Here is a 19,694-nt window from a genome sequence, read left to right on the forward strand (position 1 = left end):
CGGCACCCACCACTGGGAGCACTGTCACATTGCATTATGGGAGGCCTCACTTGTTTGCCAGGAGGTCCTCCCACAGTCTCCAGAAAGAACCTGCTGCTGGCCCGGCCCCCTTAAGACCTATTGGGCCCACTCAGGACCTCCCCAGAAGACCAAATCCTCTTCGCCAACTGATACATTTCTTCACTCTGTGTCAAGCATTGAAAGACATCCCCTTCAATCCCCTGAGGCAGTGTCTGCCCCTTACTCGTGGCAGGCCTGCCATGAATTTATGTAGAAAATTATGTAGACACACGGTCAGGTATTATTCACACACACACACACACACACACACACACACACACACACACACACACACACACAGGATTGCTCCTCTTCATTCACTCTAGACAATCCCATTCAGCCCTGTGGCCATGCAGGTATGGCACATTAGAGTCCCCATCCACATAATGAGAACTCTGAGCGACATTGCTTATTTATTGACACATCTATAGACATACTTAGGGAACCAGGACAAAAAGCTGTCTTGAAAGTCTCCACCCCCTTTATTTACATGAATAACTCAATGTGCAGGGGTCATTTTTTCCACATTTTTGGTGATTTCCCAGAGCCACCAAAATAGAACTCTGCCTACCGTGGGCCCTGTGTAAACGTGCAGGGAACGCGCACTTAAACGTGTTCACTTTCTAGAATTAGCTCAATGAAATAAGGATGTTAGTTTAATTATTGTCTGTGTTACCAAAGAATAATATTTCATTTCTTAATACTCTGTAAATTGTACTCTTTGCTACATTGTACCTATTGATGAGAGAAATTGAATGGAAAGCAAAATATACTGACAATGAACAAAATAATACTTTCCTGAAGAAAATAAAATATTCAAAGGAGGTTAAAAACCCAAAATTCATTTACTTAAAATCTAACTCAGCCTTAATATCAAGACGATTCACAAAGGGTGAGGTATTTTAAATCCTGGACTCTGTAGAAGTTGTAAAAGGTCAGTGAAGGCACGAGACTAAGGCTTCGCTCGCAGGAGGAAAGGAAGGCGAGAGATCAAACTTATGGGAAAGGACTTTCGTACTTCCGAGCTGAGATCGGGCATGATGGAAGTTACGAGAGGAGACTCACTTGTTCCTTTATTTGCACAAAAGCTGTACACTACTGGGGGATGGAATCAGGGGACATTGGGAGGCACATGGGGGTAAATGAATAGGGTTCTGTGCATTTTTAAGCTTTTTCTGGATCCTGCAGTTCCACTTTTAAAAAAGAGATCTGTGCTCTGGTAATAAAATGTAGTTTTCCATAATCTTCCACATCAATCTAAAGGACCCTAGTGTAGGTATAAGAAATAAGAATAAATTTATGTATTGTAACCTCCTACAGCTATATTCAAGATTTGTAAATGGGTATCTATTACATGGAGGAAACAGAAAACAGATTTTCTAACTGGACTGCTTAATCCCATCCAGATTTTGTGATATTTAAAATTTCTCATTATTTTTAGTTATCATCTGTTTAGTCCTTTCCATTGGCAATAAACTATGCCAGGCGCTTTGCTCATTGAAATATCTTTATTCCTCAAAATAATCACATGAGGTGATTACTATCTCCATTTTACAGAAGAGGAAACAGGTCCATCTATATTAAAAGGAAACATAAACAAGAAAGGATATGAATCTATCATGAAACAGGCCCCAAGGTGGAGCAGATCTGTGGCCTCCCACCTTTTATGATCTCCCCTCTAGTACCCCCGACAGAGAGCTGGCCTGAATAACTGCACGCACAGGAGATTGGAGCCTGGACAGCCCGAGTCAGCTGTCAGTGTCCCAAACAAAGAAGGGCTCTCCTCAGCTCTCACCAAAGAAGCCACCCTTAAAAGCTGCCCAGGTGTCAGGGGCACTTCTTGCAGTCCCTCCTGGGAAACTGAACTTCTTTTATCTAAACTTGCAATGGTATTTATGTAGACCTAAAGGTTTCTTAAAACCACTTTTAATGTTTTAGTGTCATGATTCCATTTAGAAATTTTTCTCGTTTCTTGGAAGTAGCTGGTATGTTGTAAAATGTTTATATTATGGGATAAGGGGGGATATTTAAATAATGAGAGAAGTACTTTTATAAAAAAAAAGATTGCTGCTGTGAAGCAGATAAGGATGTGTTCAATATTTTATGCATAAAACACGATTTTGCATCTTTTTGACTGATTGTGTTGCAGGGGAGAGAAAGTGACATCTTTTCCTCACCCATCACTAAGTTCATGGCTGAGGCACCTATAACAAAAGACAGATTAACAAGAGAAAAGCATACAAATTTATGTAATGTAAGTTTTATGTGACATGGGATCCTTCAGAAATGAAGACCCAAAGAAACAGAGAAACTTGTGCACATTTATGCTACATTTAATGAAGAAATGGATAGTTGTGGAGAAGTATGATTGGACTAAAAGAGTATGATCTAACGGCAAAATTCGATTGGGGAATTAGTAAAAATAAATTGGGGGAATTTAGCAAGGCCTGTTTGTTCAGATTTTCCTGTGTCCCTGTGTCTTCAGAGATAAGGACGTTCCCTTCTCCTGGGATACGGGGGACAACTCTGGGTGTGACGGTTTTTATGACCTGCCACAAAGAGAACAGTGAGGAGAAAGTGACAGACCTTGCTGTTTTCTCAAATGCCGAGGTGCCATATTGAGGGGTGGTGTGTCCTGAACCCCATCACTGTATGTGGATTGTAGATGATCCGTGGTCTCAGCACTGTGTTTACACGGTCAGGATTTTTGCCAGTTCCAGTTTATTGTTCATATCTGTTTCTGTAAGGGAGTAAATTCTTTACCGAGAACCAGATTATATTAGCTCTACAATATAGAACAGTAAATAGTCTTGGCAAGAACTGTGCTGAAGTACAAGTATTTTGAAGGCCTGTGGTTAGTTATTCATATAAAACGTGTATTGCAGTAACACCTTGCTCCAGTGCCACTTTCCGGAATCTCCACAGCAGGGCCCAGTAGCATTCCGGGAGATGTGCAGCCGAGGGCTGTTCTCAGAAAGCTAAATTGTACCTTGCCTTTCAACACGTTCTGAAATTATCAATGTGAGTGCTTAACAAAAAAAAAAAAAAAGAAAGAAAGAAAGAAAGAAAAAATGCCCCAAACCCACATCTCAACTTTAAAGGTTTTAATAACCTGTCAAAAAGACAGCTTTGCAGCTACAGAAGTAGGAGGCAGGAAATAGAAATCTTTTTCTTATGTCGTCGTCTTGGGCTCAGGTATTGAAAGGAAACAGGCACTTACAGCTTTTCACAGTTGAGGAGGCAGAAGCAGGTACGGCTGTAAATCCGACGTGTCTTCCACCTGGAGCTGTCAGCTCCGAAACACTGCTGCCCATTGATCCCAAGCCAGAGCAGTGGTTTCGGGGGTTGTTAGAGGGATTTTTTTGGCTGCCAGGCTGACAGCATTGCAGAGCTTAGAAATGACAGCTGAACAATAGGAAAATTCCACCATGTTGTTATTAATCATTAGAAAGAAAGCCTATTCCCTGATTGCTGGTAGCAAAAACCTACAGCAGGGGAGTCAGTGCCTTTGCCCCTTCCCTTCTGACCAACCCAGGCACCAAAGCAATCAGACAAGTATCACTGGATGGCAAGGGGGAGAAAGCCTATCCCAAGGCCCAATTTTCCTACTTTCTTAGAAAAAGCATCTTCATAACTAGGGTGGAATGTATTGTTATCAGATGAAGGCCAGTGTAGCAGCTTGAACACTTGTACACTTGAGAGACTAATAAATAGTTTATTATTTGATGATGATGATTAATACAACTAAGTGCCAATAAGTGACTCAATCCTCCGTCCCTATTCAGAAGATTTTATCAAGTGCTTTTTTAAAGCTTGAATGGAATTATGAACAATCATTTATTTACCCAAATAATCTTCTCCCATGTGCATATAGAAAGTGAATGTTCTTAGGCATCTCCTGGCTTAAAAAAAAAATTAAAAAATAAATGAAGAAAGGAAGGCAGGAAGTCTGTTTCTTTTATTTTCTCCTACTTTTTTCTTTGTCACCCTGATTCCAGCAATATTCAGGGTCAATTAAAGGCTGCTTATCTCTCTATGTACAGTGAGGAATGGGGATGTCTGCTGGCCTGGAATAGTTTGCTTTTTTATTAGCTCTGTCTTCAGCATTGCTTATGTATCCTGACTATTGTTACGGATATAAAGTAACAGTGAAAGAAATTTGGAAGATGGATAGAATAAATCCCAACTATCTTCCTTTTGAAAATTCCCTTGTAGTGTTAGTTCATGCTCATTTTTTGCATGCTAGCTCACTTCATATGTGCAAAATGATATGTCCTGCTTTCTTGTACTGAACATTCCATAGTAAGTGCTTTACTGTATCTATCATATTTTACTGTACATAGTCTACACAGCCTTTTGCATGCCTTTCTACTTTCATGAAGGAAGCAGGGTAAAAGCAAGCAAGCATTTTACTTGCTTTCTGTAGGCTACATAGTATTTGAATGGCTGCATTGTACCATGATTTCATTAATGCCCTATTGTTGAATATATGGCTTGTTTTCTTCCTTTCTTCCTTACAACTTTTTAACTTCCAATCCTGCTTTCTTCCTTCCTTTCTTCTGTCATAAATCCTTTTGCTTATTTATTTTAGCTTTTTAATACCAAGTTTCCCAAAGTGGGATTACTACGTCCAAGGCAAATGAAGATTTTTATTGTCCTTTATATACATGAGGGGTGTTCAAAAAGTTCATGGAAAGATTTGTATTACCTTTTTTAAAAAAAAAAAAAAAAAGCTTTTTGTTTGTTTTCTGGTGGCTGGGCAGTAGGGGTCCAAACCTTGTCCTTGGCATTACCTACACGTGCTCTAACCAAGTACAGGCCAGACTGTATTATCTTTTAATTCCATTTTTCCATGAACTTTTTGAACTACCCTTGTGTTGCTTAATTGTTTTCCAAAATATTGGTAGCAATTCACACTGCCAACAACAGTAGATGAGTGTACCAAATTCCACAAGCTGCTTCTCACACTTTGAATTGTTTGAATTGCCAAAAAATTCACATTGTTATTTTTATGTATATATTCTATTTTTAGCAAGATCTTCCTTTTGGTACTTTTCTACAACTCCATGGAATTTCCCTTTGTGTTAGCAGTATCATCCTGGGCCTGCCTATGCATTTTATAAATTAGAAATAAACTTTTCTAATCCTGTGCAAACTGTCTGCGTTGATGAAATTTAAGCATCTCTCAGATTTTTAGTGTTTGATGTGATCTCAATGTTGGGTGTGCTCTGTAGGAATCTTACATAAACTGACAGTGAATCTTTCATTGCAATTTCCTCATTAAATATTTTTAATATGCTAAAGAAACATTTACTTTGTGATTTTCTGCAATATTTTGTTTTGAAATGTGTACTCTTTGAGAATCAACTATAAACCATAATATTTACATTTAACTGTTTTCCAACTTCAAAATTGCTTTTTTTAAAATCAGAAAGATATGTGATGCTCTCTTAACTGTAAACACTGTTTTCTAGGAATAAAATATTTTCAATAAAAAATTTCAGGTATATTTTATTTCCTGAAATCTAGATTAAGATAACAGAGAATAACATACCAGATAATTTCCCCATAAATCTATCTTTACTCAAACATTGCTTAGAATTCAAATGCATTTTATTTATGAATGTTTTCTAAAATTCTCCAGAGCTTTTTATTTCCATCAGAAACCCTTTTAATAAATGACATCTCCATGAGTAAATATTTAAAAGAACAAGACATAAAGAACTGAATGTAATACTGTATTCCAATGTCAGATCTCAATATGAAGATTCCTTGAAACATCAACGTTATCTGTAGAATTCTGGTTTGAACATGCTTAATCTGGTTTGAATGTTCTTAATCTTTTGGGAGTGGCTGTAGTAGACAATTATATTTCACCTATCACACTCATTTGCTTTAACCGTGAAATCCAGATGGTAGCAGCCATCATTTGTGTAACCCCATATCCTTGGCCATGGTACTATTCAAGAGGAGAGTCCCTGAATTGACAGAAGATACATACAATCCCAAGACACTGACCATAGTGCTTGATTCTGGAAAAGTCACGTGTAACAGACACTCTTTGTTCTTTGCACTCATCCCCTGGGGTACTGCCTTGGGTTGAATGTCCCCCCGAAACTTAGTCCCCACTGTGACAGTGTAAGAGGGTGGGAAATCCTATTATGGTAATTGCAAGATGGAGCCTGGAAGAGGTGATTAGATTGTAGGACCCTGCCTAGTGAATGGATTAAAAATGGAAGTCATGGGCGTGGTTTGGAGGGCTTTCAAAAGAGAGTGAATGAGGAGGTTACTCTGTTCTCTCTCTGCTCCACCATTTTCACAGTGCGATACTCTGCCATCACTGTCACCGCCACCCACAAGGCTCTCACCAGATGTGTTCCCTGGATTTAGGACTTCCCAGCCTCAGAAACTATAAGCAACACATTTCATTTTCTTTCTTTTTTTTTTTTTTTAAAGATGACTGGTAAGGGGATCTTAACCCTTGACTTGGTGTTATCAGCACCACACTCGCCCAAATGAGCCACAGGCTGGCCCTCATTTTCTTATAAATTACTCAATTCTGTGAGTTATAAGCAACAGAAGCAGACTAGTAAAGGTACCCATTTCTGCTTGCCTGCACCCCTGGCTTTGCAGTACTTTGCACTAAGAGCTCACATCCGGGTCTCTTATCTGAGGCCTGTCCTGGGCTACTGGAGAGGCTTGGCCTTCACACATTACCTGCAAGTGAGTGCAGAGTCAGGAACACCTGGAATTTGTGCTCCTAAAGGTGGCCCTTAGCTAATGACTAACTGCTGTGGGTGTTTAAAAGCCCAGCAAACTTGTCTCATGTCTAGACAAACTCAGAGTACCATTTACACACCAGAGCTCCCTTGCACGATCAGGTTGAGGCTGGAATCACCTGAAATCATACCTTGGCTTGTCTTCTTCCCCCTTCCCTGTCCTGCTTCCTGCACCCTCCTCCTTCCTCACCCCCATTCCCTCCCTCCTGAGAGTACTTTTATTATAACTCATTATTGTGCATATTTAGCCTCATCACAGGGGCTGCTTCTAGGGAATCGGACCTACGCCAGCATTGACTCCGAGATTTTCATACCTGGAGCTGGAAGGTAGAAAGTGTATCAGGATGTGAACCTGCGGCTGCTGGTGGTTTGAGAGAACCAAGCTGACCCACAGAAAGAAGCAGAGACTAGCCTGGTGCTATTGTAGCCCCTGCCTCCAGCTGTCTTTGAGGCAATCTCCACTCCTACCCTCCTGAAGATGTAGTTAAGATAGTGTTTTAGTCTGTTTTGTGTTGCTATAACAGAAGTACCTGAAACTGGGTAATTTATAAAGGAAAGAGGTTTATTTGGCTTACGATTCTGGGACAGCTGCATCTGGCACAGGTCTCAGGCTGCTTCTACTCATGGTGGAAAGTGGCAGGCAGCTGGTGGGTACAAGCAGATCACATGGCAAGAGGAAGCAAGAGAGAGAGAGGAGGTGCCAGGGTCTTTTTAACAACCAGCTCTTGTGGGAACTAATAGAGCGAGAACTCACTCATTAATCCCCCCACCTAGGGAGAGCATTAATCCATTCATGAGGGATCCTCCCCCATGACTCAATCAGTTTCCAACACTGCCACATTGGGGATCAAATTTCCACATGCGTTTTGGAGGGGACAACACATCCAAACTCCATCAGATAGTTAGGTTAGCTTCCTGTCATTTGCATCCAAGAAAATCCTAACTAATATAGTTGAGACTGAAGAGCTCTCAAATGCTGAAGAACCTCTCCATGGAAAAAAGCACAGTGAAACATAACTTTGTAAATAATTTCAGGGGTTCACAGTCCCACTCATGGATTCTCTAAGTTCAGCCGCACCTATATCAGTGTTGTATGTACACTTACGATTTTATGAGGATTAAACACTCACAGGTTGCCCATCTGGCAACATAGCTTGCCTTGCTGGATAATCCCTTTGAAATTTTTGAGAAAAACAATAACTATGACTTTTGTTTTAGATTTTATCCCCCAAATAAACACAGTTATCAATAAGAAAATCACAACTGATCAAGTTGGTAAATAAGGAATTAAAAAAAAAAAAAGTATGTGCCCAGCAGAATACAAATTCAAAACCATGCTAACAAACAGAAAATTCATGAAAACAAGAGGACAGAACGGGGAGAGATGGAATCACTGGACTATCGTCTCTCACACTGAGCAACACTGAAGTAGTTGTAGTATTTCTCTGATCTGGAAAAAAATGTTTACACTGTTGCAAGATCAATAAAGCCGTGACATATTCCACAAATTACATCCCTAGTTTCATGCATTTTGTCAGTTCTTTTCTGTGTCCAAATGAAAAGAAAAAGAAAACAAAACCATTTCTCTCAGGACATGGGAGAATGACAGCTGTTCTCAGGAAGAGCTCCTGTCTTCCCCTGTCCCACAGTACCTTATGCCAGGAAGCTGAAGTGGCTGAACACCACCAGGCCCACAGTGGCAGAGCCATGTCCAGGGCCCACATTTCTTTTTTCAGGCCCGACCCAGTGCTCAGTGCACCATACATTCTTTTCTCTGAACCCTCTGAAACTCCCCTCTATCATCAGGAAACCCCGTGGGCATGGGCCTCAGGGCAGCCTTCAACTAGAGCAAACACTCAAGAATGTGCTGGAACTCTTTTGCACTAGTTATTTGCCTGGGGTGAGCAGGCAGGAAGTCAGGGTTCCCATCAGCATCACGGCGAGGGGACAAAGAAGTTTTTCATGCTCATCAGAAACCTCACTCCAAGATGGTAGCATCTTCTACAGTTAGAGCTATACGCATATGTCCCTTTGGGAAACCTTTGGGGACCTAGGTAGCTTCTTCATCTGACTGTTATCTGCTGCTTTATGAAAAGCAGAAGATATATGCTTTTCATGTATCTTTATAAATGTACACTTCTATTTACATATCCCTTGACAAAAGAAAGACAGAAAGACAGGAGGGAGGGAGGGAGGAAGGAAGGACGGAAAAAGAAAGGAAGGAAAGGAAGGCAAAACAGACTTTGCACTTGACAACTGTACTTGGCAGCATCTTCCTGTTCATCTGATTTTGACAGGCACATGTTAGACTTGAATGCTGCCTCCGCCTCTCCGCCTTAACTGAAACTTGGTTTTGCCTGATGACAGTTTTCCTTACAGCCAGTTCACGAGAAAAGACTGCTTACATTCCCTCTCTTCTTTAAACTTCACACGTTTCAACTACACAGTCATATGTTGCTGCATAACAAATTTCCACAAACGTAGCAGCTTAGACCACACCCATTTATTAGCTCGCAGTTGTGTGGTCAGAAGCCCAGAGCACTCGGTGGGTCCTTTACTTAGGATCTCACAGGGCTGGAATCAAGGTGTTGGCTGGACTGAGCTCTTTATGTGGAGGCTCTGGGGAAGAATCTGCTTTCAAGCTCATTCAGACTGTTAACAGAATCCAGGTGCTTGTGGTGGTGGGTTAGGCCTGAGGTCTCCATTTCCTTGCTGGCTGTCAAGTGGGGGCAACTCTCAGCTTCTAGAGGCTTCTCTCTTGTCCTTGCACAAGGCCTCCTACATGCTCAAAGCCAGTAATAGGCATGAATCCCCTCACACTCTGAATCTCTCTGACTTCCTCTTCTGCTACTTTCTGGAGAAAATTTTCTGCTTTAAAGGGCTTGCCTGGCTGGATCAGGCCCACCAGTATAATCTCCTTTAAGGTCAGCTGACTTGGGACTTCAGTTACATCTGCAAAAGCCTTTCACAGCAGTACCTAGATTAGTGTTTGATTGAATAACCAGGACACAGGAATCTTGGTGGAGAGGGGACCTTCTTTAGAATTCTTCCTGCCACTTCTTGGAAGCACTTTGCCCCCTTTGAGTGTCCTGGTTGAATGGGGAAGTCTCCATATTCTAGAGCTGGTAGGAAAATTTTCTCTTAGGGCAACGTCAGCTTTTAGGGTTTCTTGCTGCTTACCATTTGGGTTTTGTTTGCTATGCTTCTCCGTCACCTTATTCTCTGTCCTCTTCGATTCGGAGGCTTAGAGATTGCTCCCACTTTTGTGAGAGGATAAATTTTTTTTAAAAAGTATGCTTGTTAAAGTTTATACAGGATCTGGTTGTCTTGTACTAAGAGGGCATTTTAAAGTATATAATTCCCTATAATTATGGGTTCAATGTCCACAAATTATTTATTAATCAAATCAATATATTTAATTATTTATTAATTAAATAAATATATATTTAATTATTAATTAAATATTAATTAATAGTTAAACATATATTTAATTATTAATTAATCTCTCTGTACTTATTTATTTACCAGTGATGCAGCATGGCTGCTAAGCAATCAGAATGGACGCCAATTGTGAAAGCCCAGGACAGCCAAACAGCAGCCCCACTATGCTCCAATACAGGGGAGGCATTATAAATTAAGTGCTATGGGAGATACCAAGATGAATACAAAAAGATCTCACATAAAAATCTTGTGCAGAAGATGAGGTATGTAGGTAAAGGGCAAAGGGAGATAAAAATAAAATGCTTTGTGAGGTCAGAGGGGAGAAAGATTATTTCCAGCTGAGGAATCCAGAAGATTCCACGGGGCTGCAGCTCATGAGGTGAGGCCTGTGGAGATCAGGTATCACAGGCCTTTCACAATCCCAGCTAGAGAAAAGCCATTTATCAAGATCCTGCTGTGGCTCCCTCTCTAAAATATGTGTTAATGTGCTGGTGAAAGATAAATGGTACTTTCATGTCTAATGCAGGAATAACTGTTTTCTAACTTAGATCTAATTTTGATTATTTAAAAATAAACCATGATATCAAGACATCAATTTCATGACATCAAGAAATGGAGACTAGCCAACAGATTATTTATTGCTATTTTATTCTCTATCCAAAGTAATGTTATAAAACATTCAGATATTGGCTGGCTGGTTAGCTCAGTTGGTTAGAGCCTGGTGCTGATATCACAAAAAAAAAAAAAAAAAAAAAAAGATATTATCACATTAGTCTTCCATCTGCTCACATGGTTCCTTTGTTTCAGGCCTCTCACCTTTTGATGGGCGATCCTGAAACAGAGGAGTCTGTTTCAACTACTACACATCTGCTTTAAAGGGAGAAGATGTGCTGACCCTTGTGTAGCATATTTGGGATAAGAATGATTGGTGTGGTGATTGCTTTGATAGATTGTTTGCAAAAATGCTACAATTAGCTCCCTGTGCAGTGTTGACTTTGTAGCTCTTCCCATTAAGGGATGGAGCCTATTTCCCCTCCTCTTGAACCTGGGCTGATCTGGTGTCTTGCTTTGACCAATAGAATGTCAAAGAAGTGACATTGTGCTTGTTCTGAGCCCTGGTCTTCAGAGACTGTGCACATGTCCACCTGCTGCTTTGGACTCTGCTGAGCCACCCTGTGAACAAGCCCCAACACCCCCTAAACCAAATCTGGAAGCAGAGCTGGACTGTAGTTTGCTTGAGGGAACCTCGCTGAGTCCAGCAGAACTGTAGATTCACAAGAAAGAATTAATGGCTGTTATTTTATGACGCTAAATTTTGAGTTGCTTTGTTATATTGTCAGTTCCATTTCTCTTCTGAGGCATGTTAAAAGGGCAAGTTTCACTCTGTTCTTAGTAGTAACATTAAATAGTAACCTGGGACAAGGACTTCTTGCAGGAACTTTGTGAGCATGACATATTGCATTTGTTTCAGTAATGTGCAAATTACCCTTCTGTAATACATAAACACAGATTTTGTGTAATTCACTTAAGAACCATAGTTAAAAGCCACAATATTTTATTTCCAGCGTTTTTTCTGAGTGCAAAAGAAACACCATTAAATGTATGATGAGTCTCAGGGGTTTCCGCCCACAAAGAGGGAATGTATTTAATTGAGGGTCTTTGGGACCTCTAACCTTTCAAAATGCTCCAGCAGTGCCATTCACACAGCACTGGCCAAATTTTGGAGGGCCTGTCTGAAACATCTGGACAACAAAAAGGTCTTTTTATTCTCTCTTTTTAAAAATAAGTAATATTTATAAGGCACTTTATCCTTTACAGAGCATTTAAACCTTATAACTTTACAGTGTAGGTACTATTCCTTCCGTGCCCAACCCCAACCCCCACCCCCCAGCCCATTTTACACCTGAGAAAACCAAGGCTCACAGAGATTGTCACTTGGTCTAATGGAAGAGGAAGGCACGTTCCTATTACCATCCAACACCAAAACATGTGACTTTTCTGTGTGTTAATAAATGGTCAGTGGTTTGGAATTTGATAATATGTTTCATTTAAGGCCACGGCCGCCGGTCCTAGAGTCCTTGCACGTCTGCTCAGCTTCTTTCTCAGCCAAGACTCACCATGGTGGACACCTTCGTGGGCACCTGGAAGCTAGTGGACAGCAAGAATTTCGATGATTAGATGAAGTCAATCCGTGTGGGTTTTGCTACTAAACAGGTGGCCAGCATGACCAAGCCTACCACAATCATAGGAAGAATGGGGACACTGTCATCATAAAAACACAGAGCACCTTCAAGAGCACCAAGATCAGCTTTAAGCTGGGGGTGGAGTTCGATGAGACAACAGCAAGATGACAGGAAGGTCAAGTCCATTGTGACGCTGGATGGAGGCAAACTTGTCCATGTGTAGAAGTGGGACGGGCAAGAGACAACACTTGTGCGGGAGCTAAGTGATGGGAAACTCATCCTGACACCCACCCACAGCAGCGCAGTTAGCATTCGCACTTAGGAGTAAGAGGCAGGACCTGTCTGTGCCATCACTGCCTGCTGCTCCGCCAATCGGCTGCCCCTCGGCTCAGCACCACATTGTCTCATTTTTTTCCTCTGGCATTTTGTATAAATCCACCTTGGTTGAGGAATTCTTCTGGGGTCAGGTGCCACCAGCCTGGATCCAAATCCAGTTCCCATTGAGTATGTGGTTTGTTTTTTTTAAGTGCATCCAAAGGGTGCCGAGGTTAATAAAGCAGAGCCAAGGGGAAAAAAATGTTAATCACTCGTCTTCTTGCACAACATCTATCTTTAATATGGAAAATAAATGAGTAGAGAAATCATTAACTTATAGCAATAAGCCATGTAATTAAAAAAAAGCAAACCAAAAAACACCTCTACAGCCTTACCTGCATGCTCAGCTTTCAAGTGTTTACAATTTACTACTAACCTCACTGCTGTGCTGTGTTCACCTTTCCCCCCAACATTTTATTATGAGTATTTTAAACATCCAGAAAAGTTGAAAGAATTTTTAAAGCAAACACCCATACACACCCACTACCTAGATTCTACAATTAACATTTTACAATGCTTGAACTATCATATCATTGGTCCCTCTATCCATCCCTATCCATCCACCAAATCTGTCTGTATTCACCTTTAATCCTATGAGTCCAGGACAAAAGACTGTTAAGAATATTGCTTTGTGAGCAAAGGTTTGTCACTTCACCTTGGCACAGGGTCTACAGGCAAAACCACTGATGATCTGAAAGTCAACTTCAAAGGAAGGGTGCCAATAAAAGCACCAACTGCAATCGGTTTCAAAATGACTTACATAGTCCGAGAGGAGGCATTGCCCACCTGCTCATAGGAAGCATTGGCAGGGATGGAACTCCTGCACGCTGGCCCAGAGAATGTTCCTTTACTGAAGTTCTAATTCTGAGTCATAGTTTGGACCTTTTTTAAAATAAAAACTCCTGGGACCTCCCTCTCAATAGTGATATAAACAAAGACAAGGAAGGGAATCATAAACTCATGGGATAGAGGAGGGCAGATGACCACCTTGTGACTCTGCCCAAGGAGCCAGATGTCTGGGATAAAGGGTGAAATTCACTGAGAACAGGAAACCAAAAAACACACATAGAGATGGAGAGAAGAGGCGGGGCAATGCAGAAGAATGATCCAGTTCCGATCAGGTAGGAGGAAGAGCAGCAACGTGTGCTACAGACGTCTAGAAGGGAGCCCTGGAAATACTCCACCATTGCTTTTAAGCTACAATAGAGCCCACATAGCCCTATAATTGATTTTACGTCCCAAGCGCATGCTATTTCATGCCTCATCTTACTCACTTAATAAGAGAATTGAACCAAAGGGAACCAGTAACCAGCATTATAAATGGATTTGAGACTGTGGCTTAGGGAGCCCCGCACATTCCAGTGTATACTGATTGTTTCTGTAGATGGGTTGGGGTAAGTTCTCTGGCTGCTTGATTATGGTTGCTGGGAGCTTCTCCAACAAGTGTATTTCAGTGACTCCTCCTCCCCCTGCTAAAACCACAACTGCCCGGCTTGGGGATAAGCAGATGTTTAAAAAATCTTAATACCTTCCAGGGGGGAATTAGGGAAGCAACTAAAGGAATGGAAAGATGATGGAAGGAGGGAATTGTGGAAGAACTTAGTCAACTGTCTTGCAGTATGATTGATCAGTAAGGAAAAATTCTACTCCACCAAAATCTATTATTGGTATAGTACATTATCCATGATTTCCTATGAAAAAGATTTCTAGGACCTTGGCCTGAAAAAATGAGAGCTTCTGGTAATAGTCTGTAGAAAAGAATTCAAAAAATTAAGCCCAAGACAAAAGCAATCATGTCATCCTAACTGGTTATGGAGATAACATCAAGCTAATGGGAACCTGCAGGGAGTGCTCACAGTGGGAAGGGCTGCAGAACCAGTGGCCACGAACAACAGCAACTGAGCCACAAGAATGGAGGACCTCTTGGTAATTGGATCATCAGACCTGCCATGGCATCCCAGATAACCTTCCGGCTCTCCGGAAGACCTGACTACTGCTGCCACTGAAACCACGTTTGTTTCTTGCACACTTTTCCTCACATCTTTGCAGAAAGGCCCCAAGAGCTGAGGCGACCTGAATCTGTATGTGTCTTTGGCCTTTGCAATCATAAGTAGCTTAAATAACTGGAAATGGAGACCTTCTCTCATTCTAAGACATGCTATCATGCCAGTAGTTGTATGTGTGTTAGGGGAGCCGAGGAAGGAGCTATAAAATCTTCACTCATGCCTCTATGTCCTTCCTCCTAGGAATTATTAGGATTGTAGATATTTTAGAGACAATCTAGTTTTGTAGTTGACTAAATAGGCCTATGTTTATAGTCAGTGGAAATAAGACCAAAGTAGGAACCTAAATCTGACTCCTGTCAAGCTTGCCTTTTGCTTTTTTCTTTTTTTTAAATAAAGCTATCAACCAGCTCTCTCTCTTTCTTTTCCTGTCCGCTCCCCCTCCCCCCCAAATCTATTTTCCCAAGTGACTATTCTGTCCTTGGATTCTGGCTTACCTAGTGATGATAGACCTTGGAAATATGGTATGTGAAAGGGGGGTGTTCAGAAGGCCAGGAACCACTGGTCTAGGAGATTTCTATTTGCACTACGGTCTAGTATTCCACGCTTCTCTTGTGCAGGATTCATACCCACCCTTGAAGTTTTTTTTTTTTTTTTTTTTTTTTTTTTTTTTTTTTGTCCGGCAAGGGATCACAACCCCCAGTGTCCCCCCCGTACCGGACCGGGACCGGCAACGGGATCGCAACCCTCGGTGTTGCTCCCGCGCCTCGCTCAACCAGTGAGCGGGAACCGGTCTCCACATGGGATCCGAACCCTCGGCGGGAGCGCCACCGCGCTTCCCAAGCGGCGCACTACAGCAGTGCGCCACTGGGCTGGCCCACCCTTGAAGTTTTGTATTTTAGTCTAGAGCGTAAGCTCCAGGAGGACACAGACTGTCTTATTCACTGCTATGCCCCTAGCATCTAACACAGAATAATCACTAGCTTTACCTTCTGCCGCAATTTTCCCATTATCTGTTCAACATTTTGAAAGACACAACTGTGAGCTAGGCACTCTGCTCATGAAAGACAGTAATGGTACAGTATTTCTCAAAGTGTGGATCCTGGACCAGTGGCATCAACGTTGCCTGGTCACTTGCTGGAAATACAAACTCTCAGGCCCCATCCCAGACCTACAGAATCAGAAAATCTGGGGTGGTGGCCAGAAATCTGTTTCACAGCCCTGCAGGTAATGCATGCTGAAGTTGGAGAAGCACTGTGGTAGTGATTACCCCAGTTGTCTGTCACACTTGTCCACATTCTTTCATCCAGTTGGCATGGGTCCCTGATACCCAGCACATGGGCATTGCCAAAAGCTCTTAGTAGCCTGGTGGCTTTCAAGCCCGATTGCACTTTAGAATTGCCTGGGGAGCTTTCCGAAAATACTGAATGCTGGATGGCTCTTCCAGAGAGTCTGTTTCAGTTGGTTCTGGGTGTGGCCTGGGCATTACTTTTTTAAAAAGCTCTTCAGGTGATTACAGTATGTAACCAAGATTGAGAACCACTGAGGTAGTTGGAAGACTACCAAGGAATGGGGAATTAAACCTGAACGCACTGAAGGAAGCCAGAGTATTAATTAGGTTGTCACATGAAGTTGCCATATGTGTACGTCAAGTCCATTAAATACTGGCATTTTCATACAGTTCAACCTACTAGATATTTTCAACTTCCGAAAAAGGAGTTGCCATGCGTAGCCAACAAAAGGGCCCAGAAAATAAAGACATCATAAACTCCATTAGTCTGTTTAACTGAAGCAAACTCTATTCTCTTCACCACCAATACTGCTACTGTAATTTTTGATTACTTTTCTTTTAGGGCTGGGCTCACAGACTTTTTCTGTGAGGGCCTGATAGTAGATATGTTAGGCTTTGCAGGCCACATGGTCCCTGTTGCAACTACTCAGCTCTGCCATCCTATCAGGAAACCAGCCATAGACAATATGGAAATGAAAGGGTGTGACTGTGTTCCAGTAACTGTTTTTATGAAAACAGGCAGTAGGCCAGATTTGGCCAGGGGCTATAATTTGCCCACCTCTGCACTAGGGTACTGATTTCCCATAAGAGTGTTAGAAAGTAGATGTAAGTTATCTTAGGCTCTTTCATGATGAAATAGCTGGCTAGTTGACTTGTGATACGAATTAGCTATAAGACACACAGAAAGCTTGCTTATGTTAAACAGCTTTTAAGCGACACAATCAAGTATTGCTGCATTCCTTGAACTCCCATTTAAGCAGAAATTTTGAGTCTTGGGGATGGAGATGGGAGAAGACTCAAAGTGTGGAAACTCGTCCCTTCTGATACTTGGTGTTTAGCAAATATGATCAAATGCATTACCTTCATGAGCTATACACACTTCAAACAAATCCTCTAAAACCACTGTAGTCCCCCACTTCTTAATGACTAAACTTACTCAGAGATGGTTAAGAGCTAGGAGTCTATGGCTGAGCCCATCCAAAATGCACTTAGAGCTGAACAAGCACAGACTCAAGGGGTTGATCATACGGGGATGCTAATCCACAGTCATTCGTGGATTTCCTAAATATTTATTGAGTGCATAGTTCATGTTAGGCATTGGGTTATACACTGGTGATAAAAAGGGGTTTCCATACTGGAGAAGTTCAGATATGCACTAATCCAGGAGCCGTAGTTAAGCTCTGATGTGCCTGGTGAAAATGGGTAAAGTTTTCCAGAAGAGCATTGCTAATAAAAAGCTAGAGGGTCCTTTCTGAAATATCTGCTGGTAAGTTCCAAGCTCTTCCTCGATGGATTTAATAAGTTTTCAAAGAAAAATCAGACCGTGTTAAAGACACAGTCTGATGTCAGAAGTGTTAAAAATTGAAAAAGGGCATTTTACAGAAATATGGTTACTAAAAAAGCAAATCTGAAATAGGCCTCTTTCTTACTACTTCTGGAAGTATCCAAGAATATATTATTTTGCCAGTAATTTTATATGCATATAAATTATATTTTTAGTATTAATTATTTATGTATAAACATATCTGTTCATATATATGTAATATATATTTCATTGTTTTGAATTCTGCCTTGCCTGCTTTGGAAGTGCTCAATAAATATTTGTTGAATAAATTAATGAGTTAGGTTCTTGGCAAATAATCTCTTACATGCTGTTTCCTGTTCTCTTTGACTTGTATATTTGTGCTCCTTACTTCCCCCTTCATTGTCATGTGGTGGGATTTCCTGATGGAGTGGCATTAATTCTTCGATTCACTATATTTGACCAGAATACATGTTTCTAGTGTCTTTTCATTTTGGAACACTTGAAATGGGAGAGGGAGATGGGTTTTGGATGATCAAAGTAAGGCTACGCCAGCGAGCATCCTAACCAGTGGCCACCTTTACAGTGTGCTTCTGGGCATACACTGGGCACTGCTTGCACCAACTTGGAAACTGACCAAGGAAGGGAAACAGGGAGAGTGGGTCTACCATTAAAGAATAAATGGATGGGTTTACATCCTTTAGAAAAGTGATAAATCCTGACTCTGTCCTTAATATCTGCTCCCAAACACAGGCTAAGGGTGATTTAACTTAGAAGTTCACTTCAGAGGATGTTTTCTAGCAGTAAAACCTCACAGTTCTAGCCTAAGTGTTCCAATGTCTTGGGTTATTGAGGTTTTCTTTGAATTTTGTTTGTCTTTGATCTGAGGACCTCCTTGTGCTTTGTAACTATATACAGGATTAAATACTTCCTCCATTTCTATAGAAATCCCAAAGCCCAGAGGTGTAAAGTGACTTGAGTGAGTGTTTTCGGCAGGCTGATTACAGACTGATTTAGAACCAAGGACTTCTGAATGAAAATGGCTTTTTTGGTTTGTTTTGTTTATATTCTAAACTTCTTGAGATATAAATTCCCTTTTGATAAGTCAAGTGCAATAGAACCATATTATTAAAGAGGTTCAGATATACTGTGAATAAAATTATGGCTCCTCACATATTGTGAAGCTCAAACAAAAGATAGATCCAAAGGCCAAGGTTAGCCTTGACTACCAACATCTGTAACATAATGACTCTCTGGATTTAAGGAAATCTACTCGTAGTTATGGTCTTAATATTTTTCTAACATTCAATAGAGCAAAGGGCATTTTAATTAAAAATTATGGGCTCCACAGGAATTGAAAGCTACTGGGGAATGTTTAAACAGAAAACACAGAGTTAGGGGGAGTAGAAGTTTTTCCCTAAGGCAGGGTTTTTAGTGTGGTCCTCTGAGACCACCTGTGTTACGATCACGTGGAAGCTTGTTAAACATTTCTAGGTCTATACCTAACTCATGAAGCAGAATCTTTCAGGGTGAGACCAAGAATCTCCATTTTAAACAAGTTTCCAATGTGTTTCTGATGCCCGATAAAATCTAGAACCACTGACTAAGAATGCATTCTAAATTAAAAGAGTAAAATAAAATATAAAATTAAGCTGAAAATGCCTTAAGAACAAATGTTAGCAGAATTCCTTAATGGGAAAAATACCAAAATATATCAAAATATCAAATTGTAATCAAGGATCAAGGATTATACTGTATACAAAAAAGTCAATGGAAGATTTGGTTTTTGAAAATGACAAGGAAAGTTTTAGATAAATTATCTGGTTGAAAATATTCTGCTCTTAAAGGAGAAAAGTGTTTTATGAAACCAATTCTCCTCGAACTAATTACTTCATGAACTATGCAATGTGAAAATAACATTTATGAACTTCAAATCAAAAGATATTTTTTTCAATAAGATTTTCTGGGATTAAAGTACATTCTTTTTTTTTTTTTTTTTTTTAATTTTTATTTTGTCAATATACAATGTATATGATTATT

General features: G+C 40.8%; 1 pseudogene; it reads left to right on the forward strand.

Annotated features, from left to right (window-relative positions):
* The first annotated feature begins 12,398 nt into the window (after window positions 1-12,398).
* Window positions 12,399-12,896, forward strand: LOC103597569 (annotated as a pseudogene).
* The last annotated feature ends 6,798 nt before the right edge of the window (window positions 12,897-19,694 follow it).

Source organism: Galeopterus variegatus, unplaced genomic scaffold (assembly GCF_000696425.1).
Source record: "Galeopterus variegatus unplaced genomic scaffold, G_variegatus-3.0.2 Scaffold2353, whole genome shotgun sequence".
NCBI lineage: Eukaryota > Metazoa > Chordata > Mammalia > Dermoptera > Cynocephalidae > Galeopterus > Galeopterus variegatus.